The sequence below is a fragment of the Spermophilus citellus genome (assembly GCF_964194105.1).
Source record: "Spermophilus citellus genome assembly, chromosome: 17".
Classification (NCBI taxonomy): Eukaryota; Metazoa; Chordata; class Mammalia; order Rodentia; family Sciuridae; genus Spermophilus; species Spermophilus citellus.
The window spans coordinates 9,818,220-9,837,718 of record NC_138199.1 but is presented as its reverse complement, the minus strand read 5'-3'; the positions used below and the strand labels follow the sequence as shown (position 1 = coordinate 9,837,718).

Here is a 19,499-nt window from a genome sequence, read left to right as displayed (position 1 = left end):
GCCCCTTTGTGGCCCAGGAGAGCCGTGAGGAGCCGAGGAATGATAAACCTGGAAACAGGCTCTCTGGTGTCGGCTATTCTGGGATCTGTCACCTACTGGATATACAACCTTGGCCAGTTCATTTCTCTGTATCTCCATTTGTTTGCTCGTCCGTTAAATAGGATTAATAACAGTTCCTATTTCATAGGTTGCTGGGAGGATGAAATGAGGTTCTGTGTCACTGCTTAAGAACGCCTGACATTTAGTAGGTACTTACAAATGTCAGCGATGGTGTTGGACACGCGGCTGTGGCAGGGCTTTGATCTCCAAGAAGGTAGGCTCCTGTCCCTAAAGGTAAAATTCTGAGTTATTGTTTGGCAAAGCTGGTTGTGAGTCATGACTGAAGAGCTTTGTCCTGGGTCTTCAAACTCCTTGTCTTATTCCTCCTGACTTAGCAATTGATCTAGGAATGGCCCTGATCCCCAGTCCTGGCTGAATAGATTAAAATGGGATTTCTGGAAAATCTCTGGCTTTCCTGATTTAAATAAGAGAGAGAGAGAGAGAGAGAGAGAGAGAGAGAGAGAGAGAGAGAGAGAACTTTTGGCCTGGAAGATGGTCATAACAATTGGAGGTTCAGAAGCCATTTTGTGACCCTGCAACTATAGCACAAAGATAAAGTCCACTGTGATAAATATAGTGAAAAAAAAAAAAAACAGGGAAAGAACCCAGATCTCTGAGAATGCATTTGAAAAACTCCACTTGCTGGTTTGCTTCTAAGACTTATTAAGCGATGAAAATTGACATATACTTTTTAAGCCACTGTAGTCACATTTATTTTTTTATCACCTGCAGCTAAAATCGATTTTTTTTTTTTAAAAAATCAATACCACCAAAGAGACAATCTCCTTCCTCAAAGACATCACAGCCAATTAAAGGGAAAAACTGCAACATATTCTAGTACCAAAATAAATGAGCAAAGTAGACAGTGCTACGTGTACGTGCACCTAGAATAGGAACAATTAGCAGGTGATGGGAGTATTTTAATGGATTGAAAGTTGAGGCTCCGCCCCTTCAGATTCCTTGACCTCTATGACCGACTTGTTGCTCAGCATCTGATGCTCAGCATAGGAAGGACAAGCAGAGCCCCACCCCCCCAGCTCAATGACAGAGCATACTCAGCTCCTCTTCCTACTCCCCAGGTCAGTGCTGTAGCAGCCTCTTCTGTCTTCCTCTCGCTCCAGCTCTCAGGACAGGCCCTCACTGTGTGGCCTGGATATTGCTGTTTCATTCTTGTTCCCTTTTACACTGAAGTTTGGCTCATCTGCTTTCCATCTGTTCCTGCTGCCTCCGTCCAACCCACAGCCCCTGGTGGTAGAACGCCTGGTCTGTGCTTGGTTTGGATGCGAGACAAAGGACAAAGGATTGCTAGTGGGAAGAAGAAGAAGAGTCAGAGGCCAAGGATATCACGTGAAGCATCCAAGATACAGGGATGTGCCGAGAAGCTGGTTGGAGGGGGGTGGGGGAGGAAACCACGGGTAGAGGAGGAAGAAGGATGAGTCTGGAGAGGGCTGAAGAGGTGGCTGGAGTGAGAGTTTGCCTGCTAACACGGAGTTCAGACTTGGCCTACCTAGCAGCTGGGAGCCACCTGGGTTCCTGAAGGCAGAATGGGTGATCCTGGGCAGTTCCTCTGACACTAGGGGGAAGGCTGGTTTGAAATACTATTGACAAAAGCATCAGGGAAATCAATCCAAAGATTTGCAGTCACGAAAAACAGGAGTGTTCCAAAAATTGTATCAGAGATACAAATATTTAAATAGTTAAATCTTTTCAATTATTTGTTTTAACCAGCATGTAATAATTGTACATATTTGTGGGGTATGGTACAGTATTTCAATTCATGTGCACAATGCGTAATGATCAAATATTGGATAGCTAGCTTATCTATCACCACAAGTATTCACCATTTCTTTGGAGCATTCAAGATCCTTGCTACTAGTTATTTTGAAATATAGAGTTAAATATTGTTAACTACTGAGCTAACGAATGTTCCTCCCCTGTACCCATGAACCATCCTCTCTACATCCTCTCCCCCACCCTTCTAGCCTCAGATGCATAATTGACCACTTAACATTCAGTGCAGACACAAAGCTAATACAACATAAGCCTTGCTAATGAAATTTATCAGCAAGATTTTTTTTTTTCTGAAAATAGCTGATAAAAAGTGAAAATTTCAATCAGGTAATATTTTAGCTACCCAATTTATTTTTTTTTCACATTTGGGAAATGGTTTTTGTGTTATAAAGATACAGCCTATGAGAAGACATCTTTCCGGATTGACCTGTTTCTTTAAAAAAGTATCATTTCAAATGAAAGTCTTAGAGATGTTGAATAGACTGGTGGTTTATAGGATAATTTAAAAAAGTTTAAAAGAGTTACTATGTGTCAGGCACTGGTTTAAGAGCTTTACATGTATTAACTCAGTCCATCTTAGAAATTCTGAGCTTCATACTGTTTCTGGTTCTATCTTACAGATAAGTGGGGTGAGGCTCAGAGAGGCTAGGGAGAATTCACGATAAAGGACCCCAACAATGAAAACTACAGACCACTAAAAAATAATTGAAGAAGACCTTAGATGATGGAAAGACCTCCCATATTCTTGGATCGGCAGAATTAATATTGTCAAAATGGCCACCTACCAAAAATGCTAAACAGATTTAATGCAATTAAATTTATTAAAATTCCAATGATGTTTTTTCATAGAAATAGAAAAAGCAGTCATGAAATTCATTTGTAAAAGAGGCCCAGAATAGCCAAAGCAATCTTTAGTGACAAAAATAAAGCGAGAGGCATCCTAGTACCAGAACTTAAATTATACTACAGAGCCATGGTAACAAAAACAGCATGGTATTGGCACCAAATCAGGCACAGAGACTAATGGAACAGGACTGAAGACAGAGAAACCCACATAAATACATTTACCTCATACTAGACAAGGAGCCAAAAACATATGTTGGAGAAAAGAGAGCCTCTTTATCAAATGGTGCTGGGAAAACTCGAAATCCATATGCACTAGAATGAAGTTTAACCCCTCTTACCCTGCACAAAACTTAACTCAAAATGGATTAATGACCTAGGAATTAGACCAAAACCCCTGGACCTGCTAGATGAAAATGTAAGCCCAACACTCTCACATGATGGCTGAGAAACTGACTCCTTAACAAGACTTGTAAATCACAAGAAGTAATATAGAAAATCAATAAATGGGATGGCATCAAATTAAAATGCTTCTTAACAGCAAAGGAAACAATCAAGAATGTGAAGAGAGAACCTACAGAATGGGAGAAAATCTTTGCCACCTGCACCTCAGGGTATTAATATCCAGGATATACAAAAATCTCAAATCCCACCCCCCACCACCAAACAAACAAACAAAAATCCAATTAATTAATGCAAAAGGAACTAAACACTTTTTTTTTTAAAGAGAGAGTGAGAGAGGAGAGAGAGTGAGAGAGAATTTTTAATATTTATTTTTTAGTTCTCAGCGGACACAACATCTTTGTTGGTATGTGGTGCTGAGGATCGAACCCGGGCCGCACGCATGCGAGGCGAGTGCACTACCGCTTGAGCCACATCCCCAGCCCCGAACTAAACACTTTTTGAAAGAAGAATAATGAATGGTCAACCAATATATGAAAAAATGTTCAACACCTCTAGCAATTAGAGAAATGCAAATTAAAAGTACACTGAGATTTCATCTTAATCCAGTTAGAATGGTAATTACCCAAAATACAAGTAACAATAAGTGTTGGCAAGGGAATGGGGAAAAAGGCACACTCATACATTGTTGGCGGGACTGCAAATTGGTGCAACCACGCTGAGAAGCAATATGGAGATTCCCCCCAAAATAGGAGGAATGAAACCACCATATAACCCAGGTATCCCACTCCTCAGTATATACCCAGAGGATCTAAAACCAGCATACTCCAGTGACACAGCCACATCAATGTTTATAGCAGCACAATTTATAATAGCTAAGCTATGGAGCCAACCTAGGTGCCCCTCAATAGATGAATGGATAAAGAAAATGTCGTACATATACACAATGGAATAGTACTCAATCATAAAGAAGAAGGACTTTATGACATTTGCTGGTAAATGGTTGGAACTGGAGACTATAGTGCTAAGTGAAATAAGCCAGACTCCAAAAGTCAAAAGCTGAATGTTTTCTCTGATGTTTGGAAGCTAATCCAAAATAAGGGGGAAGGGGAGAAAGAGAGAGAGAGAGAGAGAGAGAGAGAGAATGAATATGAAATCAGAGTATGGAGATTGCTCAGCATTGTACAAGTATGGTGAAGGCAGCATTTGGAACCAGGCTAGAGTCTGTGACCATTACTCTATACAACCTCTCATTTTTTAAGTCAAATGCCTAGGAGTATGACTAAGTCCCTAGGGTTTATGACAGCTATGCCAAAGTCTAGATGTTGCCTAGAGATTAAACAGAGTGGAGTATTAATGGAAAAGTTGTCCATCTTCTTCATTCTGTTATTACTGGTCCAGTGATGGATTTCCACGTAGGGTGCAAGGATAGCATGTGTCCTATTGATGAGAGGTGACCTGGGGACCTTGCAGGGTAGTCATAGCCCAGTGAGAGTGACTTCCACCCTTGGAAGCTGTCAAAATATATAATGAAGAATCTTATCACCTCGGCTTAAACAAACAATCAAGGGAAAGGCACTCATCCAAAAGGGACATTGTGTAACACTTAGGGGAGTTTTTTTTTTTTTTTAAACAGCAGGAAAGCATGTTAGACTGGAATCGTAGCTTAAGCTTTTTTGCACATGGCTATAAATCACAACTCAGAAGGATGTAAAAAAGAATATCTAATTTGACATTCAAGTGATCTTTGAAATTTTTATGGTGAATAGGGGATGTTTGATGAGAGATAAGGGAGTGGACTGTAATATGAAAAGAGGGGCCGGACACTTCGTGGCACTTGCTGAAGGAGGTCCAATGAAGGGTCATGATACACCATCTGTAAGAGGAAATGTGCAGTGATTACATTCTAATGTGGAAATGATCTCTTTTAAGTGAATGAGTGCAAATTTTATGAGAGAAAACTACAGGAGAAAGATTCTTTTTTTACCCTGGGTGAGCACAGTGGAATTTCTTTAGGAGTGAGGTGTCCAATTGCATGCCCAGAAGAGAGGGACGGGTGGGTGTATGCAGTTACACTTCTGTTAAAGGACCCTGAAGTCATTGCCCTGCATGCTTTTTGTGTGTGTTGTTAATATGGGCAAACAGCGAAGTGTGGTTAAGAGTTTTGTTCATAGAACAAACAGCATCATCTAAAATCCACACCTGCAGAGCTGTGCATGAATTCTATTATTACCTTTTAAGAAGAAAAAACTGGAAGAAAGGAAGGTCTGAAAAATATCCATATTGTCACAACGACAGAATTTAAAAGTTTGGCTGAAATGATCCCAGCTTTCAACAGGAAAAGGGCTCATAGTCTTTAATTCACCCCACTTCCCAAGACCAATGTGGTGGGTATGAATACTATTCCAAGAATGCTAATTAAAACCAACATTGAGCCTCCCTGACCTGAGGGAAGGGGCAACATATTTTATTTCAGATAGAACTGGGGCTCCCTCAACTTCTTTATCTTCTCCAATATGCAGAACTTTTTAACTCTTCCAAAGACTGAACAGAGCAGACTGCTGGTGGCGTAGCTGGTTTTTGGTCCCATCTTGTTACAGTGAAAGTGACAAGTACTAAATTAAGTAACTAAAGTGGTCCCTTGATATTTGTTATTTATTTATTTATTTAAAATGACAGCGGAATGCATCACAATTCTTATTACACACATATACCACAATTTTTCCATATCTCTGTTTGTATATAAAGAATTTTGACACCCAATTTTTGTCTTCATACATGTACTTTGGATAATGATGTCTATCACATTCCACCACCCTTGCTAATCTCCTACCCCCTCTCTTTCTCTCCAACCCCTCTGCCCTATTTAGAATTCATCTATTCCTCCCATGCTCCCCCTCGATACCCCACTATGAGTCAGCCTCCTTATATCAGAGAAAACATTCAGGATTTTGTTTTTTTGGGGATTGGCTAACTTCGCTTAGCCTTATCTTCTCTTATGCCATCCATTTACCTGCAAATGCCATGATTTTATTCTCTTTTATTGCTGAGTAATATTCCATTGTGTATATATGCCACAGTTTTTTTTATCCATTCATCCACTGAAGGGCATCTAGGTTGGCTCCACAGTTTAGCTATTGTGAATTGTGCTGCCATAAACATTGATGTGGCTATGTCCCTGTAGTATGCTGTTTTTAAGTCCTTTGGGTATAGTCTGAAGAGAGGGATAGCTGGGTCAAATGGTGGTTCCATTCCCAGATTTCCAAGGAATCTCCATACTGCTTTCCATATTGGCTGCACTAATTTGCAACAATGTATGAGTGGCTTTTCCCCCCCACATTCTTGCCAACACTTATTGTTGTTTGTCTTCATAATAGCTGCCATTCTGACTGGAGTGAGATGATATCTTAGAGTAGTTTTGATTTGCATTTCTCTGATTGCTAGAGATGATGAGCATTTTTTCATATATTTTTTGATTGATTATATATCCTCTTCTGAGAAGTGTTCAGGTCCTTGGCCCATTTGTTGATTGGGTTATTTGTTTTTTCGGTGCTTAATTAAAACCAAGAATCAATAAATGGGATGGAATCAAACTAAAAAGTTTCTTCTCAGCAAAAGAAACAATCTGTGAGGTGAACAGAGAGCCTACATCCTGGGAGCAAATTTTTACCCCTTATACGTCAGATAGAGCACTAATCTCTAGGGTATATAAAGAATACAATATGTACTCTTTTGATCATTATTCTGGAGATGATTGGCTGTTTTAAACAAATGAACAAAATCTAGCAACAACATAAAACAAAAGCAAACAAACCAACCAAAAAAACACAATCTTTTTTTTTTTTGGAAAATTAGAAATTCCAACTATCATGGAAATGTAAAATTGATTTGTACCAAGGATTTTAATTCATCATGAGTTAATGAAAGAAAGAATAAAATAACAAAACCAATTCAAAGGAGAATTTAAAGAACATATGCTTATCAGTAATTGTATGGTTTAGATATGAGGTGTTCCCCGAATGCTCATGTGTGAGGCAATGCAGGAATATTCAGAGGTGAAATGATTGGGTTATGGCAGCCTTAACCTAATTTGTGGATTAATTCACTGATATGGATTACCTGGGTGGTAACTGTAGAGAGCTGTGGCTGGAGGAAGTAGGTCACTGGGGGTGTACCTTTGGGGTATATATTTTATCCCGTCTCTCTGCTTCCTGTTTGCCATTTCCTAAACTGCATTCCTCCAGTATGCTCTTCTGCCATGATTTTCTACCTCGCCTTGAGTTGCCTTGGCTGACCTTGGACTTTTGGCTCTGAAACCATGAGCCCAAATAAAATTTTCTTCTTTTATATTGTTTTTATCAGCTCTTTCAGTCATAGTGATGAAAAATATATGAAAAATGTTCAGCATTCCAACCACATCAATGTTTATAGCAGCACAATTCACCATAGCTAAACTGTGGAGCCAACCTAGATGTCCTTCAGTGGATGAATGGATAAAAAAAAAGTGGCATATATACACAATGGAATTTTACTCAGCATTAAAAAAAAGAACAAAATCATGGCATTTGCAGGTAAATGGATGGTGTTGGAGAAGATAATGCTGAGTGAAGTTATCCAATCCCAAAAAACAAATGCCGAGAAAGTTTTCTCTGATATAAGGAAGCTGACTCATAGTGGGGTAAGGAGGGAGAGCATGGGAAGATTAGATGAATTCTAGGTAGGGCAGAGGAGTGGAAGGGAAAGAGAGAGGGCAGGGGATTAGCAAGGATGGTGGAATGTGATGGACATCATTATCCAAAATACATGTATGAAGACTTGAATTGGGTGTAAACATACTTTATATACAGAGATATGAAAAAATCGTGCTCTATATGTGTAATAAGAATTGTAATGCCTTCCACTGCTGTTGTGAATTTAAAAAAATAAAATCAATAAAAGATAAAAAATAAAGTATTATTCTAAACAACAACAACAAAAAGAAAAGTGTTTGGCATTTTTAGCAATCAGGGAAATACAAATCAAAACTACACTGAGATTTCATCTTGCTCCAGTTAGAATGGCAACGATCAACCCACTTGATTCTAATGTATGAAATATGATTTGTCAAGAGCTCTGTAATGTTGCGAACATCCAATAAAAAAAAAAGAACACAGATAACCATTGCTGGCAAAGATATGGGAGAAAGGTGCAATTGTACATTGTTGGCAAGATTACAAATTAGTACAACCACTTTGGAAAGCAGTGTGGAGATTCCTTGTAACTTTAAATAGATTTTTAAAGCAAAAAAAAAAAAAAAAAAAAAAAAGAAAAGAAAGAAAGAAAAAGAAAAAAGAAACTAGGACTGGAATTAACATATGACCCAGCTCTCTCACTTCTAGGTATTTATCTTGAAGAACTAAAGTCAGCATATTAGAGTGGGATATGTATTTATAGCATACCAATGTTTATAGCAACACAACTCACAATAGCCAAGTTATGTAACCAACCTAGGTGTCCATCAACAGAAAAATGGAGGAAGAAAATGGGATATGTGTACACAATGGAGTTTTACTCAGTCATAAAGAAGAATGAAATGATGTCATTTTCTGGTAAATGGATGGAACTGGAGAACATCATGCTAAGTGAAATTAGCCAGTCTCAGAAAGTCAAGAGTTGAATGTTTTCTCTCATATGTGAGAGAAAGAGACAGAGGTTGGGGAGAAGGAGTTAAGAAAAAGGAGGATCTCACAAAAAAATAGAAGTGAGAAAGGACTAAGGGGGAGGGAAGATGGAGAAATACTGAAGAACAAAATCTACCAAATTATGCTATATCCCAGGTACAATTATACCATGAGGAATCCCACTTTTGTATGTAGTTATAATGGAAGATATTAATATTATTAACAATTATCATGGAAGGAAATCAGTAGAGTACAGTAAGCAGATCCAGGAGGAGAGGAGGGGAGGGAAAAGAAATACACTCCAGAGAGATTGGTACATAAACCTCACTATTATGTATAATTATAATATACCAATAAAAATATTTAAAGAAAAAAGAGCTGTTTTACCAAGTGTGTGCAGGGGAAGGGTCAGATTTGAGATATATCCAGGAAATGATACCAGAGAGGCATCTGGGGTCAACAGAGGGATCTAAGTTCTGTAGTCCTTAAACTGACACCTGTTATAGATATTGAGGGTACCACAGGCCCTGTGTTTTCCTTAAAACAATTTAAGATTTTCTTTGAGGAAAATTTCAGAGGAAGAAAAAGAAAAGAGAAAGAACACTCAATAGAAGTAGTTAGGTGTTGGGTTCCTAAACTGGAGCTGATTTGGGTCTGATTTCCCTAATTTACAATCTTGTTAACAAGGAAATCGAAATGTTGCTTTTTTCCTCGCCCAACTTGGTATCTGGAACTCCAGGCCTCCATCTTTTTAGCTTTTAAATCACAGAGGGAATTTCCTGGAGCGTAGTTAGACCCCACAGAACCCATGGCATCTCAGCCACAGCCTGTACATTTTTGTGCTTCTGGCTTCACAGCTTCCCTGTGTCTATTGAGATAGTCACATATATTTTCTCCTTTGCATTTTCATTTACATTTTAAATTACAAAATAATTTTAGATCTCATAGAAATTGGGACAGTAGCATAGGGTGTCCCTGTGTGTCCCTCACTGTTTCTCATATCACCGTGGCACGTTTGTTAAAACCAAGAAACTAATATTGCTATCTTACTACTAATTTAACTCCAGACTTTATTTGGAGTTCAAGTTTTTCCTTTAGTGTTATTATTATTATTTTAATTTTAGGGTCTGATTCAGGTACACATGGCATTCAGTTTCCATGACTACCTGTGCTTCTGTGGTCTGTGACAATTTTCCACTCTTTCTTATTTTATTTATTTATTTTTTATTGCGCTAGGGATGAAATCCAGGACCTCATGCATGCTAGGCAAGTGCTCTGCAACTCCACAACTGAGCTACATTCCTGTACCCATTCCCTGTCCTTAATGACGTTGACAGTTTTGAGGAGTATTGGCTGAGTGCACTGTAGAATGTCTCCCTGTCTAGGTTTCTCTGAGGGTTTTTCTCATTATTTGATTGGGATTATGGATTTTTTTTTTTGGAAAGAGAACCATAGAGGTGAAATGCCCTTCTGTCGTGGTATGGATACGAGGTGTCCCCCAAAGACTCATGTGTGAGACAATGCAGGAATGTTCAGAGGTAAAATGACTAGAATATGAGAGCTATAACCTAATCAGTGGATTAATCCAATGGATGGGTTAATAATTTGGAAGGATGACCATACTGGGTGCTCACTGTAAACAGGTGGGTCCTGGCTAACGAAGGTGGGTCATGCCCTTGGGGATTCGATCTTGTCCTGGCTCCACCCTCCATCTCTATCTGCTTCCCGACAGCCATGTACTGAGTGGCTCTCCTCTGCCACGCCTTCTACCATGATATTCTGCTTCACCTGTGGCTCAAAGCGATGGATTAGGCTGACCATGGATGAAACCTCTGAAACTGTAGCCCCAAATAAGCATTTTTCTCCTCTCAGGTGTCCTTGTCAGGTGTTTTGATCACAGCAATGTAAAGCTGACTAACACCCCTTCTCGCCACGTTGTATGAGGGCATGTGATATTGCATGACATCAATGGTGAAGTGAACCTTGGTCCCCTACAGTTTTGGCCAGTCTCTCCACCATAAAATTACTGTTTTCCCTTTCCTTTCTGCCCTGGTTTGTATCCTCATATATTCGTGTTTGAAATTTAATACTCAAATTCATATGTTGATGGTCTTTGGAGATGGGGCCTTTGGAAGGTAATCAAGGTCAGATGAGATCATGAGAGTGGGGTGTCCGTGATAGTATTAGTGGCTTTTATAAAAAGAGGAAGAGAGGCCTGAGCTAGCACACTTGCTGTCTCACCATCTGATACCCTCCACCATATTACGATGTAGCAAGAAGAGGTTTACCAGATGCCCATATAATGACACCTAGATATTAGCCTTCTCGGACTCCAGGATCATGAGCTAAACAAGCTTCTTTTAAAATTAAGTTTCTCAGTCTCAAAGTATTCGGTTTAGCAACAGAAAAAAAGGTAATTTATATCGTCTACTTCCATTCTTTAAGAGTGTCTTAGACAATTCTTTCTTTTTTTTTTTCCACCAAAGTTCCAAATAATTCATAATTCACACATTATACTATTTGGACCTAAAGTCTTTTCTTTCTTTTTTTTTCTTTTTTTGGAGATAATTTTTTTTAAAGTTCCCCAAAAAACTGTATTATCATAAAAGTCTTCTACATCTTCTAAAAGAATATTTGGTAATTAAAAATATACAGATAAAATGATCCATTTCATGGGGACTTTGGAACTGAATAGAGTCTTTGCATAGTGTTTTCTGTTCTTGTCGATCTGGTGTGCTTTTCTGACTCCTAGTACAGAGGTGCATTTTCTTGTCATGGGTTGGCATGGTGTGGATGTGGTTTCCTTTGTGGAGGAAGTGGTAGAACATTCCAGATTTGGGAAGTCTAACACGTGAAAACCCAGACATGGGCAGAAGGACATATCTGGAATCACAGGCTTGGGTTTATTGAAGCAAAAAACACTGGATTCCAGGAGCAGATACTTGGGTACTTCGAGCAGGTTCAGGTGGTGGGCCATTAAATCTTAGTTCTCTTAGAAGCTCTTTTAGGAGGGGTAACTAGATCTCTGGGAGATGTGGCAGACTATGCTTTTCACCCCAATCCACCACTGCCCAGAACATTTTTTTTATCACCTGCCACACAAGATTTGCTTATGCAGCCCACAATGAGCGTCTCCCCATCTTAAGAATTACAACCCTTTTATACCACTATTCTGATGGGAGTAGGTACTTTTGGATATTCAGGGGCAAGAAAATAATCAAAAGACGTCATGTCTGTGTGGGCCCAGAGTTCAAAGCCATCTCTTTTTCTCTTCACACTTTAAGAACCTCAAAACTAGGGTTAAGCAAGGCAAAATGAAATTTCCAAGGCCACAGGGAAAATCTACGACTAAGCTGGGACTGGAACCTCGATTTCTTTACTTTGGGTATGGGGCTGTTCTCATAGATGGCAACTGTCCTTACCTTTGTCCTAAAAGACCCAGAGGCCATACAGATGGTCCAAGAAAGGGCAGTGAAGGATGTGATGTAGTTACACATCCTAACACCAGGGAAATTTTGTAGGGTGCCTGTGCGCCCCACTGCAGATACGTGGTTGCCACAGGACCTGCCCCGGTCAAACCGCTCATAAAAGGATTGAACCTGCAAATCTCCCATCAACTGCACTTTGCAAATTCTCAGGGAAAGCAGAGACATATTTGGAGGAATTGCTTTATCTCTTCCATCGACTTCTGAAGTAATCCTGAACTTTCAGAGTGCGGCCAAGGGCCGGGATCCTCGCCAGTCCATATACACGCTGTCCATCTGTAGGGGATAGACTCGAATTCAGGCTAAATGGAGATTCCCTCTTTTGGCTGCTGCGTGCTGTCTTAGACTGTGTATCTTGAAGCAGGATCCACATTCTTGGCAGGTCAGCTGTGAAACGTGTTTGACATTGGTGGAAAAGGGCAGTTCTTGGACCAGGGGGGCCTTGCTGCTTGTGTCTGTCTGCACTCGTGCGGAACCCTTTTGTAGAAGCCAACTTTTGGAGAGTCTGTTTGGCTCTATCTTTGACACTGATGGAGCAGGATAGGCTGACTCAGGGCTTGGAAAGGTCCCCCTTTCCCTTGACTTTGTGTAGAACACATACAAATCCACCTTATGTGAAAATGAGTATGTTCAACGTCCATTGGAGTTCTCTCAAGGAGAGTTATTATGGGAAATGCAAAAATTAAATTAAGGTTATGCTACGATCTTATATTATAGGATGACAATTTAATTAATGGAAGACCATTTATTCTCTTCTCAACGGCAAGGACCCAGGCTTTGTTGATTAGTTTTTTACCACGTTTTATGTCTGTGGAATTGCATTACAGGGTGACAAATTTTATACCCCAATCTCTGGCAACAATCCCAAACCAGAAATAATTTTCCCTTTTGCACGGATTACTTTTATGATTTCTGTTGGCCCATCTGGGGTCATCTTTAGCTTCTGTTCATAAGGTAAATACCTACCTCAGATTGCAAGTGCCCAGTTAATACAGATGCAAACCCGGAGACACAAAGGTGAAAAAAAAAAAAAAAGCATTGTGTCCTAAGATTGTATCTATGCTGTGAAAAATCTGCTCCTTTCTAGTGATCCTTTGGGGACTTTCTCAAATTATGCCCTCATCTCATCCTTTGGTCCTGGCTGAGATTGCTGTGCTGAGATATGCCAGAGATAGGCAGAGACTTCAGCACATAAAGAAAACAATTCCGTCAGCAAACTATGTGCAAAGTGGAGTGAGGAAGTGAAAGTCAGGCTAGTAGGCACAAGTTTGAAACATATTCAGTGTTGTTCAGACGAGCTGTGCCAAACCGGTTGGCTCCAAATCTCATCCTTCTCCCCCAGCCCAGCCGTGATGGGTGCATGTTCAGATTATAGCCTAACTTCAGTGGCTTCCAGAAGAAATGCAGTGAGGGAGTGGTATGATGGAGAGGGGACTCTGGATAAGTGCAGAGAGATGAAGTCCTCCCCAGGCAGAGCTTCGGCTGAGCTCTCTGGAGCTTTTCAGCAGCTAAAAACATAGGAAATTTCCCCAGTTCAGGGACCTTATATATTAGCTTACTTATTCAAATATTTAAATAAAAATAAAAATCACTAAGACTTTAAAAGTTCTTTGAAAGACACTTATTAGCTGTTATATATAATCTTTTTTTTTTTTTGGTATTAAGTGTATAAACTCCAATGAAAGGACTGGCAATTGACAGATACATTTGTATGTGAAGGTAAAATAAAAGCTTTCAGACGATCATATTTTATTTTTTAAAGTGATTCTCCTATCATTGATCTCTTGATCAACTATCAGTCCTGAGCCACCAAATCAGAGAGCTTGTATTTTGTTTGTGTCTTTTACTCCCCATTTCTCAGAAGAAAGCCACCTCTCAGCACGAGCTCTATAAAACTTGATTTTCTTTTTTTTTGTAAAATGGGAATATATTGCGTTGCGTTGTGGAAATTCAATTGGGTAATATTTGTGTAAGTGCCTAGCATAGTACCCAGCATATAGTAAGTGCTCAGGAAGTATGACTTAAATCTGAAAATGTCGATGGCTATCGAAAGGATTAGATTAGTTTCCTCTAAGTTGCTAAGGATACATAATTTGCAGAACTGCCTAGCTGCCAAGTCTATGTGTCTATGTGCCGGCTGTACTATAAAGGTTACACATTTTTTTTTTTAACTTTCTTGTGCATTACCTGCAGAATCAAAAAAGAGGCCATTTTTAGGGAAGACCCCCTTATCTAGTGAAAGTTATTAGCAAAACCTATTTGGCTCATAATTTTTACACTTTCTACCACACTAAATGTCCATTTGTAAAGACAGTAGCTCACACTATTTATCACCATGGTTCCCAAGCTTATCAGTTTCTGTGGGTGGTGGCTATGTATTTGGTGCAGTTTAGAGAGCTACCTTTGAGTAGCTATTGAGTTGATATTGATATAGTGACAAAATGTAAATGTTCAGAACTGGTCTATTCATTGGCCTGAACTCGGTGGATTTCAAACGTTGTGTTCATCAGGGTTTTTCTTTTTTTTGGGGGGGGGGGTGCTGTGGTCAAAATATCTGGCAAGAACAATTTAGAAAAGAGAAAGTATTTTATTCATGGTCTTAGAGGTTCTATCCATGGTTCGATGGCTCCACATGGTTCTGGGCCCTAGGTGAGGAAGTACATCATGGCAGAGAAGCTCTGCTTGGTTCATGGCAGCTGGAAAGCAGGGGTGGGGGGCAAACTCTGCAGGGAAGATTCACCCTTCCAGGGCTTGCCCTCAGGGAACCAGTCTCCAGTCATGCCCCACCTGGCTACAATTAACCGTCCAGTTAGTGGGTTCAAACTAGGACAGACTGATTAGGCAATATCTCTCAAACCCATTTTACCTCCAAACATCCCTGAATCCACATAGGAGGTTCTGGGGGACATCACATATCCAAACCACCAAAAAATGCAAATAGTGTTTCTCTCCTAATTTTTCTATTCTCTCTCTCAGTTTTTCTGTTCTGTAATGAATCTTAAGCAGATATCATAATTTTCTGGTCACTTAATGCTGTCAAAATGAAATCTGGGGACTTCTGCTGTGGGCCACGATGGACCAACATGTACTAGATTTACTCTTTCATCAGAAAAATCCAAAAGGTTAGACAAGAGAGATGAGACTGTGGCTTTGGATGTTGGTATCAGAGTGGATGAGGTATCAGGGAACAGGGTTTGTGAGGGGGGAGACAAAGGAGCTGAGCACTGAGCAGAGCTGACGGTCTCCTCAGATTGAGGAGATGGGAGTTTGAGATCATGGAACCATGGTATATTCCACGGCACATGTTTGAGCAAAGAGAGTGCTTGCAGAGAGAAAGTTCCAGAGGTCTGCATCAAAGAGTCCCCCTTGAGTTTTGGGCAAGGGCTGAGCATTCATGGAGATGAAGAAATATCCCCATATATGGGGGGGGGAACACCCTAAACATTTAGCAGAAACAAATTTATATATGTTTTGCATTTGCAGGAGGGTGTTAGAGATACAAAGGGAGAAATCGGGAGCCCCAAGAATCAACAGGACCTGGATGAGGAACTGGGTAGTGGAGGGCTTGTGTTTGGATAGAGTATATATTCTGAGCATTCCATTTTTTAAAGTAGATTTTTAAACTGCAATACAACATCCATATAGAAATGTGCACAAATCTTAACAGGCTCATTGAATTTTCACTAACACACTTGTGTATATTAAATAAAAAAAAACCAGGGAGCTCCCAGAAGCTGCTTTGGGGATCCCTCCTAGTAATTATCAATTCCCAGCTCCCAGAACATCATAGGCTCATCTCCGGCACCACCACCATCACCATCACCATCACCATTACCCCACCAATACCACCCCTGTCACCATTCCAACAAGGCTAATTCCTCAGCTGGGTACATTTACAGCTCTCTCCATAGCTGCTGCTGTTTCTCTAGCTGATACTGCCTGGCCAGTTATAGCTTTGTACCGTGTGGCAAATGTCCAAATGCTGGCTGTCTTGGGGGTGCTGTTCAAATTCCTTGGAAGACCCCGTGGGGTGTCCCTGCTACCCAATTCCCTGACTCTGGACTGATGTCCACTCTTTGTCAGCTCCATTATAAAAGTCTGTTTGCCTGGCAGGCAGCCCTCTTGGTGGGGTACCGGAAAGATGGCTCAAGCCCAGCTACATTCCACAGTGTCCGCCTGACCCATGGGAAACTTATGTATTCTGGCCATGCCAAGCAGTGGACTGACTGCAGGCTGTTCCACAATCCCCCTCTGGATGCCTGTGTCCCTCCAGTTCTCTTTTCTTCTGTTAACAAGTCTGTGAAGGACAGAAATCTGCAACCAGAGACTGCAATGCTAGTCTCCCTGTTGTCCCTGTAACAGGCTATCTTGGAACCTCTCCGCCTTTGCATTTGGCTTTGGAAGGAAATGAGAGCCATTACTTATCGTGAGGCTGATGCAAACCATGTTCTTTTCTCCATGTCACTCTCTTTTTAAAGGGGGCCATGGTAGGGAGCATGACCAGTGCTTTCAGGTATCTGATTTGTTTTATTGCAGTCTGATAAGACATTCAGACAGACAGGGACATGACTGTCATGAAAGAATTTTCTCATAATCACAGCCTTCCCATGTGCAATCTGCCAGATTTCCGACGCTGTGACAAAATACCTGACACAGATTGACTTAAAATTTTTTAAATTAATTTATTTATTTCAATTAGGTATATATGACAGCACAATGAATTTTGATCCATTGCACACAGTCGCAACACAACTTTTTCTCTGATTGTACATGATATAGCATGGCACCATATGTGCAGTCATACATGTACTGAGGGTAATAATGCCCATCACATTCCACCTTCTTTCCTGCCCCCATACCCACTCCTAACAAAGGTTTTATTTTGACTCATGGTTTCAGTCAATTGTTGCTTGGTGCATTGCTTTGGGCCTCTGGTGAGGCAGCACGGCGTGGTGAGGAGCATATGTAGAGCAAAGTTGCTCACCTTGTGGTAACTGGGAAACAGAGAGAGAAGAGACAGAGAGAGAGGGAGGAGGGCCAGGATCCCAAGATCCCCTTTAAGGCATTATGTCAGTAATCTAGACCCCTAGACCCCATCTCCTAAGGGTTCCACCACCTCCCAATAGTGCCATAGCCTGGTGACCAAGCCTGTGCCTGGTCTTTGGGGGGGGCATTTCAGGTCCAAACCGAAGGACAGGGCCACATAGAGAAGCAACAGGGTCTGTCAGGAGGGCAGAGAGAGTGTGGGAAAAGTGTGGGCAAGAGAAACAGGCAAGCAGGGGTAAGCAGGCTGAGGACTGGCAAGTCTGAATTTCTTCCACAGGCTCTAGGGCAGAGGGACTTCCCTAATTGTAGCTCATGGGGTAATTAGAGCAGCTGGATAGTGTGGGTGTGTGAAAGCCAGATAGAGGAGAGGATTGGGGTTGTGGGCTCAGACTTGGTTGTGTGCATTAGAAACTAGGATCAGGGGAGTCATTTGCTGTATCTATGAATTAGCTAATCCTGGAAGGGATATTTTCTCCTGGATCAGTGGAACCCCAAGATTTCAAAGCATCAAAATATAGAAAACAGAAGAGCTGGCTAATAAAGTCAGGTTTTTTTTTTTTTTTTTTTTTTTTTTTTTTTTTTTTTTTTTTGCCTCGGTGAGCTCTGAGGAAGGTTTCTGGTTGTTGTTGATTCTTTTTAGAAGATATGATGTTTTGACCTCTTTGTCACCTGCTTTGGGTGCTGGCTGTCAATTCTGAAACAATTAGAGATATCCCAACAGGCTGCTACATGGTGGTCAGTGAAAAACATGTCATATATCATATTATATAACCTTCATATTAGAAATTGCAGATCTTGAAATGGACTATACTTTTGACTGGGGCTCAGTGTGAAGATTCTTTGATTGCAAACAATGAAATGCCATTGGCTGAGTTAAACAAGACTGGAATCTGTTAGATGGTGGACTTCCAACTGTAGGGTGTCTGAAACAGTAGAGCTGTCCAATTGGCACCTATCTGCCCCAGCATTTTCTATACGAAGGAGTCAGAATCTAAGAAGGGGAATTTTTGGCCAGAGGCTTGGAGTGGAGGGATTTTGACTGACAGTCTCATCAAGAATACTTCATAAATAAATACTTCATAATACTTCATAATGTGGCTTCCCCTAGGAAAACTGGGGCTAGTGGCCAAAAGCAGAGGGCATGAATTATGGGTGGGCATAAAATCATTCACTGCAGGTAGACAGGTGAACATAAAGAGCACAGATCTGGCTTCATAAAAGCTACATTTCCGTTTTATTTTGCTATTTCTTACTCTGGCTACAATTTTTATCAATTCCTGTTGTCTCTCCTGTAACATAGAGGGAAATGATAGCAACCTTACCATGTTATTGACAGCAGTAACAAATAGTTATGTACCACCAGAAGATGAGAAATTATACTCCACCATGTATTATGTATTGTAGTTCATTCTATTGCCATGTATAACTAATTAGAACAGATTTTAAAAAACACTATAATATCCAATATGAATTAGTACAAATGACATTATTCCTTCTGTTTCTGAGTGTCATTATCTTGTAGTGGTGTGTGTTTTTGTCACGGTGCGGTGATCACTCCCCCTGAGTATCTGCACTGATTTGAAAGTACAGCATAAAATCTTTTAAAAGTCCCATGGAAATACCAGAGTGTTCTAATTTAGTAAATTTTTAGGCTCTGAATCCATAAGTGCAGCGAATTTGACTTACAGTTGTCAATATGAAGCACGTAAAATGCCAAACAGATCTTATCTGACCTGTTGCTACCCCGTGCACAGCTCTGAGCAGCTCCAGAATCTGTGCTGACAATATTCCAACGTGTTCAGCTGATGTGCCAAAACCTATTGAAAACCCTAGGTCTGGATTGTGCTAACAGCACCTTTTAAAGTCCTTGAAATCCAGGCATATCCCGGGAGGAAAGAGACCTATGAGTTGTCTCACTTCTCTTACAAGAGAAATGAGTGGGAAGTGTATCCAGACAAATACCTGGGTATTGTTAGGAATATTTTCCTTTGCTAAGGGATGGAAAATTATGCACAGAAAAGTAGCAGCATATCGTGAATCTGTGTACTCTGTTGGGGGCCTTAGCTTGAGAGTATAAGAATCTTCCAGTGAGAAAATGGATTCTGAGTGAGTACAAGGGTCAGGCACGTTTGTTGTTGCCTTTCATAGACTTCCAGTTGTTGAAGGGATGGGG

At 40.5% G+C, this 19,499-nt stretch overlaps 1 long non-coding RNA gene across 1 annotated transcript; it reads left to right on the top strand.

Annotated features, from left to right (window-relative positions):
• Positions 1 to 209: 209 nt before the first annotated feature.
• Positions 210 to 3,412, top strand: LOC308636644. Its single transcript, XR_014019459.1, has 2 exons — positions 210 to 313; positions 2,511 to 3,412. It is a non-coding gene; the product is annotated as an uncharacterized lncRNA (long non-coding RNA).
• The last annotated feature ends 16,087 nt before the right edge of the window (positions 3,413 to 19,499 follow it).